This window comes from Hippopotamus amphibius, chromosome 2, assembly GCF_030028045.1.
Source record: "Hippopotamus amphibius kiboko isolate mHipAmp2 chromosome 2, mHipAmp2.hap2, whole genome shotgun sequence".
Taxonomy (NCBI): Eukaryota; Metazoa; Chordata; class Mammalia; order Artiodactyla; family Hippopotamidae; genus Hippopotamus; species Hippopotamus amphibius.
Genome location: NC_080187.1, coordinates 181532758 through 181546973, shown reverse-complemented (window position 1 = coordinate 181546973; position 14216 = coordinate 181532758).

Here is a 14216-nt window from a genome sequence, read left to right as displayed (position 1 = left end):
CCTTTCTGTTCTCTTCCAGTGAGAAGTAATTTTTATCTGCTCTTTGGGGAAGAATCCAATGTTATGAATTAGTAGGAACTGGTGCTACAGTGGAAGCTGAGCATCAATTTCTGCTATTGGAAGGCAGGGTAAATCCTTATGGTTGAAGGTATAAATCAAATCAAGCTCTGTCACCATGGCCAGTTTGTTCATGGGTGCTTTGGACCAGTCCTGAGTAGTTACGGAGAAAAGCTGATTGAAAGAAAGGTTTGACACATTCTCACTCAAGTGTCCTTTCTCCTTTGCATTCCTTGATGACAATTCATAGGGACATAAACATTCTTAAATTCTAGGCCAGTTCTGAGAGGTACATCCTTCTGTCTCTCCCAAATGCCTTTATATCTTCATTCAATATTTTTTTTGAGAGTATGTGATGTATCAAACTATTCTTAACACATGTGATACAGCAGTGAGCAAAATCTTAGCCTTATGGTACTTACATCATCAGTGCTCTAACCTTGTTCCTTCTAGTCCTGGCTCATCCAGGCAAACTGTTAGCTATGGACCAGAAATCAATGTACATCCCTACCTCTGGTCATAACTCTTGCCAGGCAAAGTGGACCACCCACTTTTCTCTGACTATAAAATCAAACTTGCTAACTGTAATATGTATAAATATACAATATATACATCATTTAAAATATTTCAGTGCAACTTTGTTCTTTGATAAAAGTAACAGATTATTAATATACTGTGAAATGTATAATTCACAAAAAAACTTGAGAGAAACCTCACATTGAGCTAATTTTCTTGCAATGTTTAGATAGTAGACTCTCTTAATGATTAATTGTGGGAGATAGAAAAGTTAATTAAACCAAGCTCTCTTCACCTACTTTCCTTCCATAAAGTTGTGTCTTTCAAGTTGCCAAGAAATACCACTATGAGGTCACCATATTCTCCATTTCATAGATAAGAAAACTGATGCACAGAGATTAAGTAACTAATTCAGGTATAAATCAAGGTCCCATAGTTGGTAAGTTGAATAGATTGAATGTGAACCCAAGCAGTCTAGCACTGTAGCCTGAGCTTTTCATTTCTATGCTTGGGAGGGGATGTTACCTCCCATCCTATCACCAATCTCCATTTATTATTTCCTATTTCTAGTAAGACATAGTTCCTACACAGTAGGAGTTTTACTAATATAAACAGATACATTAAAAAGCAGCAGAATAAGTTAATGCATTTATGGATAAAGTTATGGAGGAGTTATGTTTCTTCTCCTGGGCAGACAGGAGAAGCATTAGATAAGGCTTCACAGAGGAGGTGACATTTGACCTGAGTATTAAAGGAAGAGAAGAGATGGCTGGGAAGAAAATAAGAGGGCATATGGGCAAAGTTATCTATTAACCCCTGATGAAATGACCTGTGTCTTAGCTTTGTATTTTCTGTTTTGAGCATGGTGGCCATCTCATGGTGAGCAAGTGCTCAAATGATTCTCACATGTAGGTAAGACAAAAGATGACAAAAGACTTAAGGAATTTTCTTGGGGGTGGGGCAGGATGATCTCACGTGTTGCCTTTTGTGGTCAAGAAATACTGATGGTGATATCTGAGCTGTTTCTTCTCCCTGGATCATCTTGTTCCCATAAGGCCAATAGAACATTCTGTGCCACTTTGTAAAATCTCTCCAAATGTTTTGGATTTGGAATTTTGAACTAAAGTAAATCCTTTCATTTATTCTGGGAAAAATGTAATTTCTTATTTAATCTTTTTAGAAGAAGTAATTAGAAAGCTTTGCAAAAGCAAATTTTACCAAACATTAAAAAAGTACAATTCTGATGAATAAAGAACAAAGAAACTCAAATGATGTAGAATATAATTTCTTAACAGGGTTATTTAACATGCCAAAGTAAGGCATTTAACATGATTTGCTTGGGGGTTTTATTGAATCCATGTTTAAAACTGAAACCTTAACCAGAGTCAATAGTAAGAATGGGTTTGTCTGTCCCAGATTTTTCAATGTAGCCAATGAAAATAGAAATTACTTTCTATGCTTACTGATTACCCCTTTAGAATGTGAGGGGCTGCATTTACAGTAACTAGAAGAGTACACAGAGATATGTTTGTTGGATATACCAGCATTTGTGAAAGGCAAAAATACTATTTATGGCTTCTACACTTATATTATGCTGTCAACAGAAATATGCAAACTTGGAAATCGCACGTCTAAACTTGATTCTTAGTAATTCATATCTTTATATGTTAATACCTTAGTAGTGCTATGGATTTAGTCGAACAAATCAAGTGTTTATTTTTGTTCACTCTTACTACCCTTGGACAGTGTTGGCTTACATTAATGAGGTTTTGGGAACAAAATCATCACAGTAACTTAGAAACTGTTCTCAAAGCACTGGCTGAACCACTCAGATCTTGTCTTGAAAAAGTGTCACAAAATTATTAAGGTGATTGCTGTATATTATTGGGGGCTGTCATAAAGAATATGGTATTTTGGGATGTTGGAACAAAACTAAAGGCAAAACAAATGTCAAGGTTTCTAAAGAAGCCCTGAAGTAGAATATTTTCCTGGCTTCCAGTGAAAAAATAAGAGAATTGGGAGAGGCCTTTGTAATAAACAAGTGGTATAGTTGTGGAAACTTGTCCTGAGGAAATAATTCAAAAGAGAGAGAGAAAAAAACTATCTTCATGTAAATGTTTCTTGTAGCTTTACTTATATCAGCAAAAATATAATACTCTTTGTTACATCTCAATCTCGTTCATAACTGACTACTTGCTCTATTTGACCTTTATCTGGATGTCTCCTGAACACCTAATGTCCCTTTACACCCAACCAATCATGTTCAAGACTGCATAATCATCAGTGAATATGCCCTTCCCCACTGCTTTTTAAATTATACTTCATGCATTTCCTTTTCCAGGACAATGGATTAATTGTTGATCCCAGCAGTAACTTGCCAAAGAGACTCAGATCTGCCTCCGTGCTGACTCTTCTGTACGTTTCCATCGTGCTCTAATTTATTGCTTCCCCATATTTTTTCACACTTTACAATAACCTCCGAACATGCCTCCCTGAATTCAGGATGCCATTTTTTCCTGCTTCCTCTTCTCCAACCTCAACCTCAACTGTTCTCTACATATTGACACATGTCCTTAGATCCTTTCACCATGTTGATATGAAAACCTATGTGCCTGCAAAATAAACTCCAAACTCCTTAGCGTTGAGATATTGGAATAACATCCCAGTGAGCTCTCCTAACCCTTATTCTCCAGTCTAGTCCTCATCTGCCTTTTTAACTCTGTATTGCATGCATCCAGACCCTGCACCCTCAAATGTGCCTAGCACTCCAGGCTCACCCCCGTAACATTTCCTTAAAAGTCCATCCTTTCCTTTTTCATATTTTCTATTTCTTTGTAATCCTGTCAACTGTTTTTTTTCTTATATACACTGTTAAGATTATGCATTTTGTCCCAAACTATAGTTGATGGGTTGTTCACATATCTCTGTCTTCTTTAGTGGCTTATAAGTTCACTGAAGGCAGTGATCTTACATTTCTCATTTATGACCTTATGCCTACTTCTTTCCCAAGTAAAATGAGTCTTCTGCTTATAATACATCTTAAAGTATATATGTTGTACCACTAAACAAAATATTTTATTAACTGATATATAATTTGATATAATTATAAGTACAGATTCATGCAACCAATGGACATTGAGACAGTCCAATTGAATATTCACATTTATACTTAAATAAGTCAGTTGAGCGTGATGAACAGTTGCCAATGTTTATTATGGAGAAACTAGGTGCCAAGTACTTATCTAGTGCTGACCTATTGGATGGATTCAGCTGCTAATCCAAATGTATGTATTGTGGGTCTACTATGTCCTAGGATCTGTATTGAGAACTAGAAAGGTGAGATACAGCTCTACCCTCAATGATCTTACAGTATAGTTTGGGGAAAGGACAATAAAAGTGCCAGTTTTAATATTATATAATAGGTACCACATTAGAGAAAGGCAAAGAGTGCTTGGGACATGTTAAGAACCTGTTGGAAATGTTAAGAGAAGGCTTGTCCGGGGGAGACTGTCTATTCCAGGTAGGGACAACCAATGGAAATATATAAAGAGGACATTGATGCTTGGGTTATATAAGGGGTTAAATAAATATGGAGAATGTGTATGTGTTGGTGGACCTGAGGAAGTTGGTGATGAAAGGAAGAGGATTGAAAGAGAAACTAGGACTGGGAAATGGGGTAATGGAACATCTTGTATTGATCTAAAAGTTTGATTTTTTTTTTTCAGAAGAAAATGGGAAGTTTGTGAATAGGAAAAAGGCATAATTAGAATGTTTAGAAAGTACATTCTAGGCACTTTACATATACTATCTCATTTAATCCTCTCCTTGCTAGTTAGGTGGTGTTTATCCCTGGTTTACAGAGGAGAAAAGTGAGCCATCTCTTTTTTCCATTCCTCTCAATGCTATCTTCTATCATTTATCTTTCTGCTTTTATGTTGCCTCCTCAAAGAAGATTTTTCTGACAACCCTGTCTAAATTTCTTCTTCCATGGGGGAAAAATAGAACATGGAGAGGAAAAGGGAAAGAAAAGGGGATAGAAATTTAAATAGGTCAGCCAGGGACAGCCTCACTGAGAAGTTGATATTTGGGAAAGTTTAAAGATAATAAGGGAATTAGTCGTCAAGATATCTTGGGAAAAAATCATCCTAGGTAGTACTATCAGCCAGTGCAAAGGCCCTGAGGTAGGATCATGCTTCACTTGTTTAGGAACAGCAAAGAAAATGAAACAGGAGCATATTCCATCTTCCCTTAACAGGATACCTTTAGAAAATAGGAATGCAATGAATATTTCTTGAATAAATAGATGAGTAAATGAAGAAAGGTCATATTTCAGATTCTCAACTGGTTTGCTCAATACCTTTCAACTGGTTTGCCCATACCTTTCCATTATAATTACCCTGCCGATACTTAATTCGTACATGGCTGAGATAATTTAAAAGGTGTTGAAGTAGAATCTTTATGAATGAGTATGCATTAAGGATTCTGTGCAAACCCACCTATAGTTTATGTGCAGATATGTGTGCCATCTCTGCAGACTAATACTCTTTCATGTGTCTTTACGAGAAGCAGCAGTGACACACAGTGGTTGATGGAGTGAATTGGACATGTACTCCCTCCAGATATCCCAGGAGGGATAGCAGATATTTCTCAGACTTTCTTTCTTTGGAAAGTTGGTTATCCTGTTAATTCAGGCAGGTATTAACTACCCAATATATTCAGCGTATCCCTCGTTGTAAGCTGTCAGGCTGTGACACAACATCACATAATGTGACGTTACATGATACATAATGCCTGAATTAAAAAAGAAAAAAAGTCCCAGACACTTCTTTCAGTGAAAGAGTAGGTAATCTGAATATTTGGGGTAATTGGCTCTAGGAAGAGAGAGGCATCATTATTTCAGGCTCCCTAGTGAGCGTTAATTAGCCATATTGCTTCATTGTGTGACAAAGAGAACGCTGCTGGTAGTGCTAAATCTAATATGACACCCTGGCTTTAGGAGCACAGGTATTTTAAACTACCTTGACTGACTGACATGTAGGTAATTCTATTCAGAGCCTAGCAGTGAACTCAGGCAGTTGGAACTGTCTCTCCTCCGATGGGCATAAATTTGTTGTTGTGACTCTGAGAGGTTTCCTCTCCTTTGTTTCCCCGTCTCTCCAATCCCTGTAGTCCTCAAACTGGGGGAAATTATCAGGTATTCGCAATGGCAGGCCTCTGTTCTACCTGGGCTTTAAGGACAATATGTCTGTGTTTTTGAATCATCAGGTTCTGCAGAAAGAGATTCAATAGCTCCTAACATTTAAAGATGGGCCATGACACTAGGAAGGGCTTTCTGGGGCCCTGTGAGCCCCTTTAGTCCTTTGTTTGCAGATATGACAGGAATGCTACTTGCAGAGCAGGAAAATTCCTAAAGGCTGAGTGTTCTGCAACCAACATTCAACATTTTCATTTTTAATGTTAATGAGAATAACACCAGAAATAGTAGGCTGGGTACCAGTGGACAAAGCACAAGCATAGAGATTCAACTGTCTTACCTTGGATAATGGGTGAATTGTCCTGCACATAAGGAGGTGATGCTGCTCAATCCCTATCTCTAGGAAGTGCTTTCTGATTTTCTATATTTTTAGCTAGTTGAGACAGTGGATTTTCCCTATCATCCTCTCACCACTGTTCTTGAAGACAAAGCATACATATGCACAAGACAGAACCATAGGATGGTCTGTGGTCAAGGATCAAAGAGAAGCTGATGGGCTCACATTTGCCTCCTTATCCCCATAGAACACTAGAAGTTGAGAGCTCTGTGCTTTCCAATAGAGCTCCTGAGGTGCTGAGCTGAAGACACTGCTTCTTCATAACTGCTAAAGAAAGATGCCTCTAAATGATTCTTGCATCTTCAATTAAATGTGAACTTCTTTCATTGAGTTTATAAGAGTCTATATATGAACTGTGGAGCCCTAAATAGAACTGAGTATGTAATTGAGACTGGTATTATCTAGGCATGAATACAAAGTGAATGGAGGAAGGGAAGATGAAGAAACTCAAAAGAAAGCAAGAGTTACATTATCGTACGAGAACAGGAAACTCAAAGGACTGCCTTCTAGCCCTGAACACATTTTTGGTGGGGGCAGCACTAGCACTTAGCAAGAGTCTCTTTCTTAAGTGATCTTTCAGTCTCCTTGCCTTTTTTTTCTGTCCTTAAAATAATGATAACAATAATAGTATTTGTATAGTATTTTTGTGGCTAAGTAAATGCATGCATGTATATTAGCTCACTTGCTCCTGATTTTATTGACATAAAGTATTTGTTGACTCCCCATTGCACAACAGATCAAATGATCTTAACATCCCTCACTCCTCATCAGGTTGGATTCACTCTTCTTCCTGTTTCACTAACTCAACTCAGTCTTTTCCTAGATTAAAACAACATCAAAATAAAGCAAAAAAAAGTTATCTGCTACTATCTCTTCAAAAGTTTGTAAATAAGAAAACTCTGACAATAACTTTTAGTGGGTAGAAGAAAGAGGATAGGAAAGGTAAAAAGAGATGCTATGGGGAAGCAAGGGTTCCTCTCCAGCCGAAAAGGCTTAGGGCTAAGTTAGTGTTTTATACTAAGTGAAGGACACTCCTGTAGTGGACTGGTACTTTCCTCTTCTGTAGCCAGTGTTGCAAAACTGGTAAGAACTCTGGAATGTGGCACAGGAGGAGTTTCTAATTATAATTTTTCAGATGCTAAGGATTATAATTTTCTCTATATATAAACATTACAAATTCCACACACCAAAGATTTATTGACATGAGATTACATGAAATGTTACTTTAATAATACATTTTGATTGGCTGCTGCAGGCAGAAACTGTTATTGTTTGTTGGGATTCCTGTTAAGGGATCATCTTGAAGAGGTAGGTAAAAATGACATAACTTGACTCTTATGGAACCCTCGAATTTTCCCAAATGAATGGGAAAACCTAAAACCATATCAACCACAAATTTTAGTGTGTGGTGGTTTTTCACTTAATTTTATGTTAATTTTTTTGGCAAGTGTACCTTGTTTTGCATAGTGAAAATAGAAATAAATTACTTATGACTACTGTAATGTTTAGAACTTGAAGAGAATTTAGAAATAATCTAGATTTTTCACGGTTGGAGAACCTGAAGCCCAGACAGGTCAAATGACTTACTCAAATGAGTTATGGAGCTAGTTGGGGACAAAACAGAAAGTGGAACCTAGTTCTTACTATTGGTCAAATGCTTTTCCTGATAAAGCATTTCATCAGTCATAATTCTTTACAAGCTGCCATTGGCCAGAGAAATTGCTGGTGAACCCAAACATTCTGAAATGGCTTTGCTTTTTTCTTTCTGGCATCTCTGTGCATAGTGTTGGAGTCTCCCAAACTCCAATGCTACAGGCTTACATCTCTTTGAGACACACTTTCTCTGCCTCTACATGAGGCTGTTCTGGGCTGGCCTTTTCCTTCATCAGCCTCTTTGTGTCCCCAGTTCTGAGGCTGTCTCTTGGCCTGTCTTTACATTTGTGGTCTCTCTGGCTTCAGTCCCTAAGGCTGGGCCAGAAATAGATTCACTTTTAAAGGTAATAAGAGAGAGTGAATTTTGCTAAAATATTTTCTCCATAGTACTTGATTTGAAATTTTTATTGGGAATTAATATTTTAAATCAAGAAGAAGAATGGAAAGACTAGAAAGGGGAGATAAATGAAAGACAAAAGAAAATGAAATCAAAACTAGAACTAGAAATCCTGTGTTGGCAAATCTCCATATTGATAGATCAAACAATTAAATCAGAGGCCAGTGAACTACCTTATATGGTACTCAGAAAATTATAAAGTTCTTTCACCTACATTATTTGATCCTCACAACAGCTCTGTAGAGAAAGTGATTATAAATAGTTTATAAATAAGAAAACTAAGATTCATACATGTTTAGTTGCCTGCCCACATTCACACAGCTTGTTAGTGGCAAAAATAGCCAAAACCACAAGCTTCTCTCTGCAGATTGTGTGCTCTGGTAACCATACCACCCCGCTTAACAGTTGTTTCAGATGACTCAGGTGCATTATGGAACTCAGCTGGTTGGAGCTTTATGGCCCTCATGGCATAAGTCGTAGCTTTGATTCTTGTGTCTCTTGGTAGTTATTTAGAGTAAAAGCCGTAATCACTTATATCACAAATACATTCTCTTTAGTTTCAAGGAGAACAAGGTATCTGTGTACTATGTAATACAAATCCATCACCTTTATTAGAACAAGAATGTATGTTCTCCATCTTACTGGAAGAGGGTTAAACCATCTTTGCATATGAAAGACAGTCTGTTTTTATTATCATCTATTGTGATATTTAGTAATACTTCAATATTTGGATTTGTAAAGCTGGTGATGTAACTTGAATACGCACAATTTAAGTCCCTGCCACCAGGTAAATACGGTTTGACATATGATTGCGGCTATTGACCAAACCATAGAGATTTAAAACATTTTTCAAAATAACATTCTTTTTAGTTCTCATAGCTGTTAGTAGATATTCACAGATAAAGGTTCTATGAGAATCTGGGACAAGAGAAAAACCTCTTCTTGATATGCATATTTTAACAAGGCCATCAGCTTGAACTGATGGGGTAGAAGAAACATTGTGATCTTCAGGAAAAAAAAAACATTTTTCTTCAGAATTGTGCCCTGGAATTTTCAGGCTTATTTTATTTCAAGGAAAGATTGAGGGGAAAAAAATCTCATTTGCCTGGCAGCATATCATTCCTGGGGGAACACATGTTTACATTTTGCTAAATTACACAACTCCACAGCAGTTATTGGAGAGCTAAAGATATATTCATATTGAACTGTAAGAAACCACATGTTGATAATGAGCCCATTTTGTGTCTTGGCTTGTGGAAAAGAATGTGAAAATGCCTTATTCTGTGTTATTTTTTTTTTCCTTCTGACAGTACTGATACACTGCCACAGGCAGTCTAAAAATAATAGCATGAGGTTAACTGACAATTGCAGGTGTATTTACTCTGATATTCTGATATTAGCATGTTGCTTAAAGATACTACTGGAGGTGATACAGTATGCATCCAAATAAATGTTCTTTATTAGAAAGGAGAAACTAGCAGAAAAGACAAAGATTCTTTAAAATAACTGATAGAAAAATGTAGCTATTTTAGTAATCTGCCACAGTGATCTGGTTTTTTTCTAAGTCTGTGCTCTGTGGACTGAGAGCAAGAGAATCCACCTGAGAAAGGTGTTATCAAATGCCCCTCCCTGCACACACACACCTGCAGATGCGCTCACATGCCTGTGTGTGCGTATATACAGCAAGCAGTCTGAGAGTCGTGACCAGAAGCCTTTCTAAATCTGTAAGGAGGATCAGAAGCTCTTGTCTCTGTGATGTTGCATCTCACCCTCCAGATCCGTTTTCTACCCTTCTTCCCATTGACTGGTTAACAGGCTACCACTCATATTTGGATTCAACAAGTGGGAGGTAACCACAGGATACTGGAGTTACTTTGAGGTATCTATTTCCCGGCAACCTCCCTGAGGGGCTCTAGGTCTGTTCCTCTAACAGAGGGCACAGCTCCCCGCAGGAGCCCTTCCCTAAAGCTACAGCTCTCACTAGGCTGCAGGTGGGGCTGCCTACCCCTTGCCCACTGGGAAAGAGGAGGTAATGGCCTCCCGCTGTTGCCAGGCCTAGGTGCTCACCCTCCCTGGTTGTTTCTCTTCACCCTGATTACATTCTCATAAATAATTCTTTCAATGAATCCTTTCAATTACCCTGTTTAAGTGTGTTTTCTGTATCTCGTGAGGACCCTGAACTGAAAAAGATGCTGTGTTCAGGCACTGTGTAGCCACTGGGGTCATAAAGGCAAACAAAGCACAGACCTCCCCGTAAGAATCTGATCGCAGCAGAGAAGGAGCTATATACAGAGTGATGGGGAAACATAGCAAAAGGGTATCCAAGTCAAGTTGAGAGTGGTGCTAGGGGATGAGTTTTGGGGGAAGAGATGATGCTTGATGTAAAACTTTATGTTATTGAAAAATTCAAACATAAAAATAGAAAGACTCTTAATAAACCCTTAAGTAACATCACATTATTTCAACAGTCATCAGTTTCATCAACTCATGGACAGATTATTTGCCCTCATCCCCTTCCCCACCCCTTCCCTAGGATTATTTTTAAAATGACTTCTGGACAATATATAAGTTCATCTCTAACTATTTCAGCATGTATCTCCAAAACATAAGCACTGTATCATCATCCTTAAAAAAGACAATTACAAAGCCTGCATATGATTAGAGTTCAAAATTATCTAGCTGTACTACAAATGTTCTTTTTTCCCCCAGTTTATTTATTTGAATTGGAATCAAGTAAGGCATATATTATTATAATTGGTCTCTAATAATTTATAGGTCTCTCTCTCTCTCTCTCTCTCTCTCTATATATATATATATATATATATATACACACATGTATACACACACACACACACACACACACACACACGTATTACCCTCACAATTTCTTGATTGGAAAAACCAGGTTTGATCTGGAGAATTTCCCTCAGTCTGGATTTTGTCAATCGTATTCCCGTATTGTTTATTATGTTCCTCTCTATATCTCATAACTTGATAGTTACAACTAGAGCTTAATTTGACTCAGGCCCAGTTTTTTTTTTCTTTTCTTTTCTTTTTTTTTTTGGTGGAGGGAAAGATTATTTCATAGATTGGCAATATGTATTTCTGTCAGAAGAAATATAGTAGGTGGTTGTTTCTCTTGTTTGATGTTAAACGCCATTGATAATCATTGCCCAAGGCCAGTGGTTTTCAAACTTCAGTATTCATCAGCATCACTTGAGAGGCTTGTTAAAACCCCGACTTCTGGGCCCCACCCCCAGAGTTTCTGATTCAGTAGTTCTGAGGAAAGACAGGGAATGTGCATTCCTAGCGAGTTCCCAGGTGCTGCTGGTGCTGCTGGGACCCTCTGACAGCTGCTCCAGTGAGCTCATTAATTCATTAGGGGTTCAAGGCTCATCTTGAACACTTCGCATCCCAGACCTGGAATCAGCAATTTCTCCAAGGAGCCCTGGTTCTTTTTAGTGGGGTATCCTGTTTAAAGCCCACTTTCTGAGAGCTAGAGGCACTCATTTTGCTTGGGCTTGTCATTGTTTACAGACGTTTGGAGGATAGAGTTAGGAAATATATTGAAAAAAGTAAATCGTGAGTTCATATTGATACTGCCAATTTACATGCAAGACTACAGAACTTTTACTTAACCTTATCTGTGTTACCATAGTATCTCCTTTCTCTCACTGTGAAAAATCCCTGCTTTTAATAACACCAACAAAATTCTCATTTGTTTATCCCATATTAGCCACACAACAGTCTTGGAATAACAATATCAACGTGTCAACCAACAATTGATTTCCAAAACCAGTTTAATTTGTTGTTGTTGTTGTTGTCGTTGTTGTTTTGCTATACTTTTAATCCTTCGGGTGTGTCCCACCAGGGATGGACCATCAAATTACCATGTTGTAAAGTCACTTGAACTAGTTCTTTTCTGTGTAGCTATTCCCCCCACCGATTATTCCACTAGGTCATTTTTATACTTTTACTTTTAAAGTTTGCATTTTGTTAAATTAAACTTGTTTTATAATGATGTAAAATATCTATAAAATTAACTCTTCGAAGCAAGGAAGAATCAAAGAATTCTAGCTTTTATCTCTGATGATATTGCACTAATTCTTTCCTTCCTTCCTCTACAAGTAAATTTAAAATCTTTAAAAATATCTTTTGGCACTTAGGAAAGTTTATATGTTTGTTTTAATGATTACCTTTGTCCTGACATTATCTTTATACAGTATCCATCTCCCTTCCCTCTTTTTAGCTATTGACTATGACCGTTTCCTCCTGTGAGGAGTAGTGAACCTAGATGCTCACCGCTGTGTTCTTCTTTCCTGCCTGTCGTCCAGCAACTGCTGATGTAGTATCCCTGTAAACACCATGAATACTTATTAAACAGCCAGAGAGTTTATTGTACTTCTCAGTGTTTAATACTTGTACCTTATCTATATTGTTAGGGTGCATAGCCGTTTTATTCTTACAACCATCAGGCTTAATTCTATAGGAAAAAAATATGTTATGCTTACTTCTAGTCCTTATGCTAAAGGCTCTCAAGTTATTTTTGTTGTGTGAAGCTCCTTTTATGACAGATTCTTCAGGAAGAGTTCAAGAAAATGATATTCCCTGAGCACTTGCAAGTTCATAGTAGTTTGTTTGTCTGTAGCTTTTCTACATGAAGTTCAGTTTATATCCTTGCTCATGCTTTCTTTTATTAAGTTAAATATAGTACATCATTATGTTCTTACAGATTTATTGATGAAAGACAATCTGATTCTTTTCCCTTGGTATTTTTATCTGGATGTCATTATATATACATATATATTTTTTCTTTAAGTCCAATAATTTAGTAGAAATATGTCTCAGTGTTGGCCTTTAAAGGTTGTTTTCTCAGTTATGTGATATGCCTTTTCAATATTTATTTTCAAATCTTAGATATTTCTCCTTTGTCACTCTCCCCAATTTTCTCTTCTCTTTTCTTTGCCCACATAGTACCTGTTCTGCTCACTTTGGTTTATAATCCCAGCAGGTTCTCCTTAGTGCTAAGCTTTATGATGTAAGGGTTGTTTTGTCAGTTTTTAGAGTTTATAGTCCTCAGACCCCAAAGCTCTCTAGGACCGCTGATCACATTTTGGACATCTTGCACTCATCAACTGATTAGAAACTTTCAGAATCCTCTTCCATTTTCTCCTGCTGTTCTGAACAAGGCCCACTGTGCTTTTCCGTGAATACCTGATAGTGGTTCAGGGGTTTCCAGCTCTTGGGGTTATCACCGGTCTCTTTGCCTTTCCTCTGATTTCTCCCACATAGTTGACAATACTGCATGGGTCTCATAGTTTTTATTTAGCCACATCCAATCATCTTTTGGATTTGTGGGTAGATCTTGTAACCTAGTGCTATTGTAGATGTAGTCCATGGGGTCTTGTTTTTCCTGCTATAGTTGCCCTCTTTTAATGGGAGAATCCTGGAACCTTCCAGATATTCCAGAATACTCCTTGATCTGAACATTGAAAAATCATCTAGGTATGTAGAAGAGAGGGTGGAAGGAAGGGGGCAGGAAAGAAAGAGAAAGATTGCCAAATAAAAATAACTTGTGGGAAAGCATGAAGGTATAAAACACCATGGTACGAAAGGAGAGCTATATTCTGGCTCAGTGTGCCTCTAGTAGGGGGCTTGTGTGAGGTAATGGAAGGAATGAACCACTGAGACAGGTGGAGCTTGATCACAATGAACTGTGTGTACTGAACTGGGAAGTTGGAACTTTAATGCTATAGGGAGCTGTAGAAGGGTGTAAAGCAAGAAATAGACATTAGTTTACTAATTCAGAAAGGTTTCTCTGGCAGCAGTGTATAGAGAATGGTCTTGAAGTAAACCAGAGGGTAGACAGGGCCCTTCCTCCCTCCCCATATCAGGTTACTATGTCAAAGTGAGAAGTGATGATGGACTAAACCAAGGCAGTGGCAGATGGATCAGAGATGCTGTTTGTGAGGTTAAATCCACAGGGTATGGCTAATGGTTGA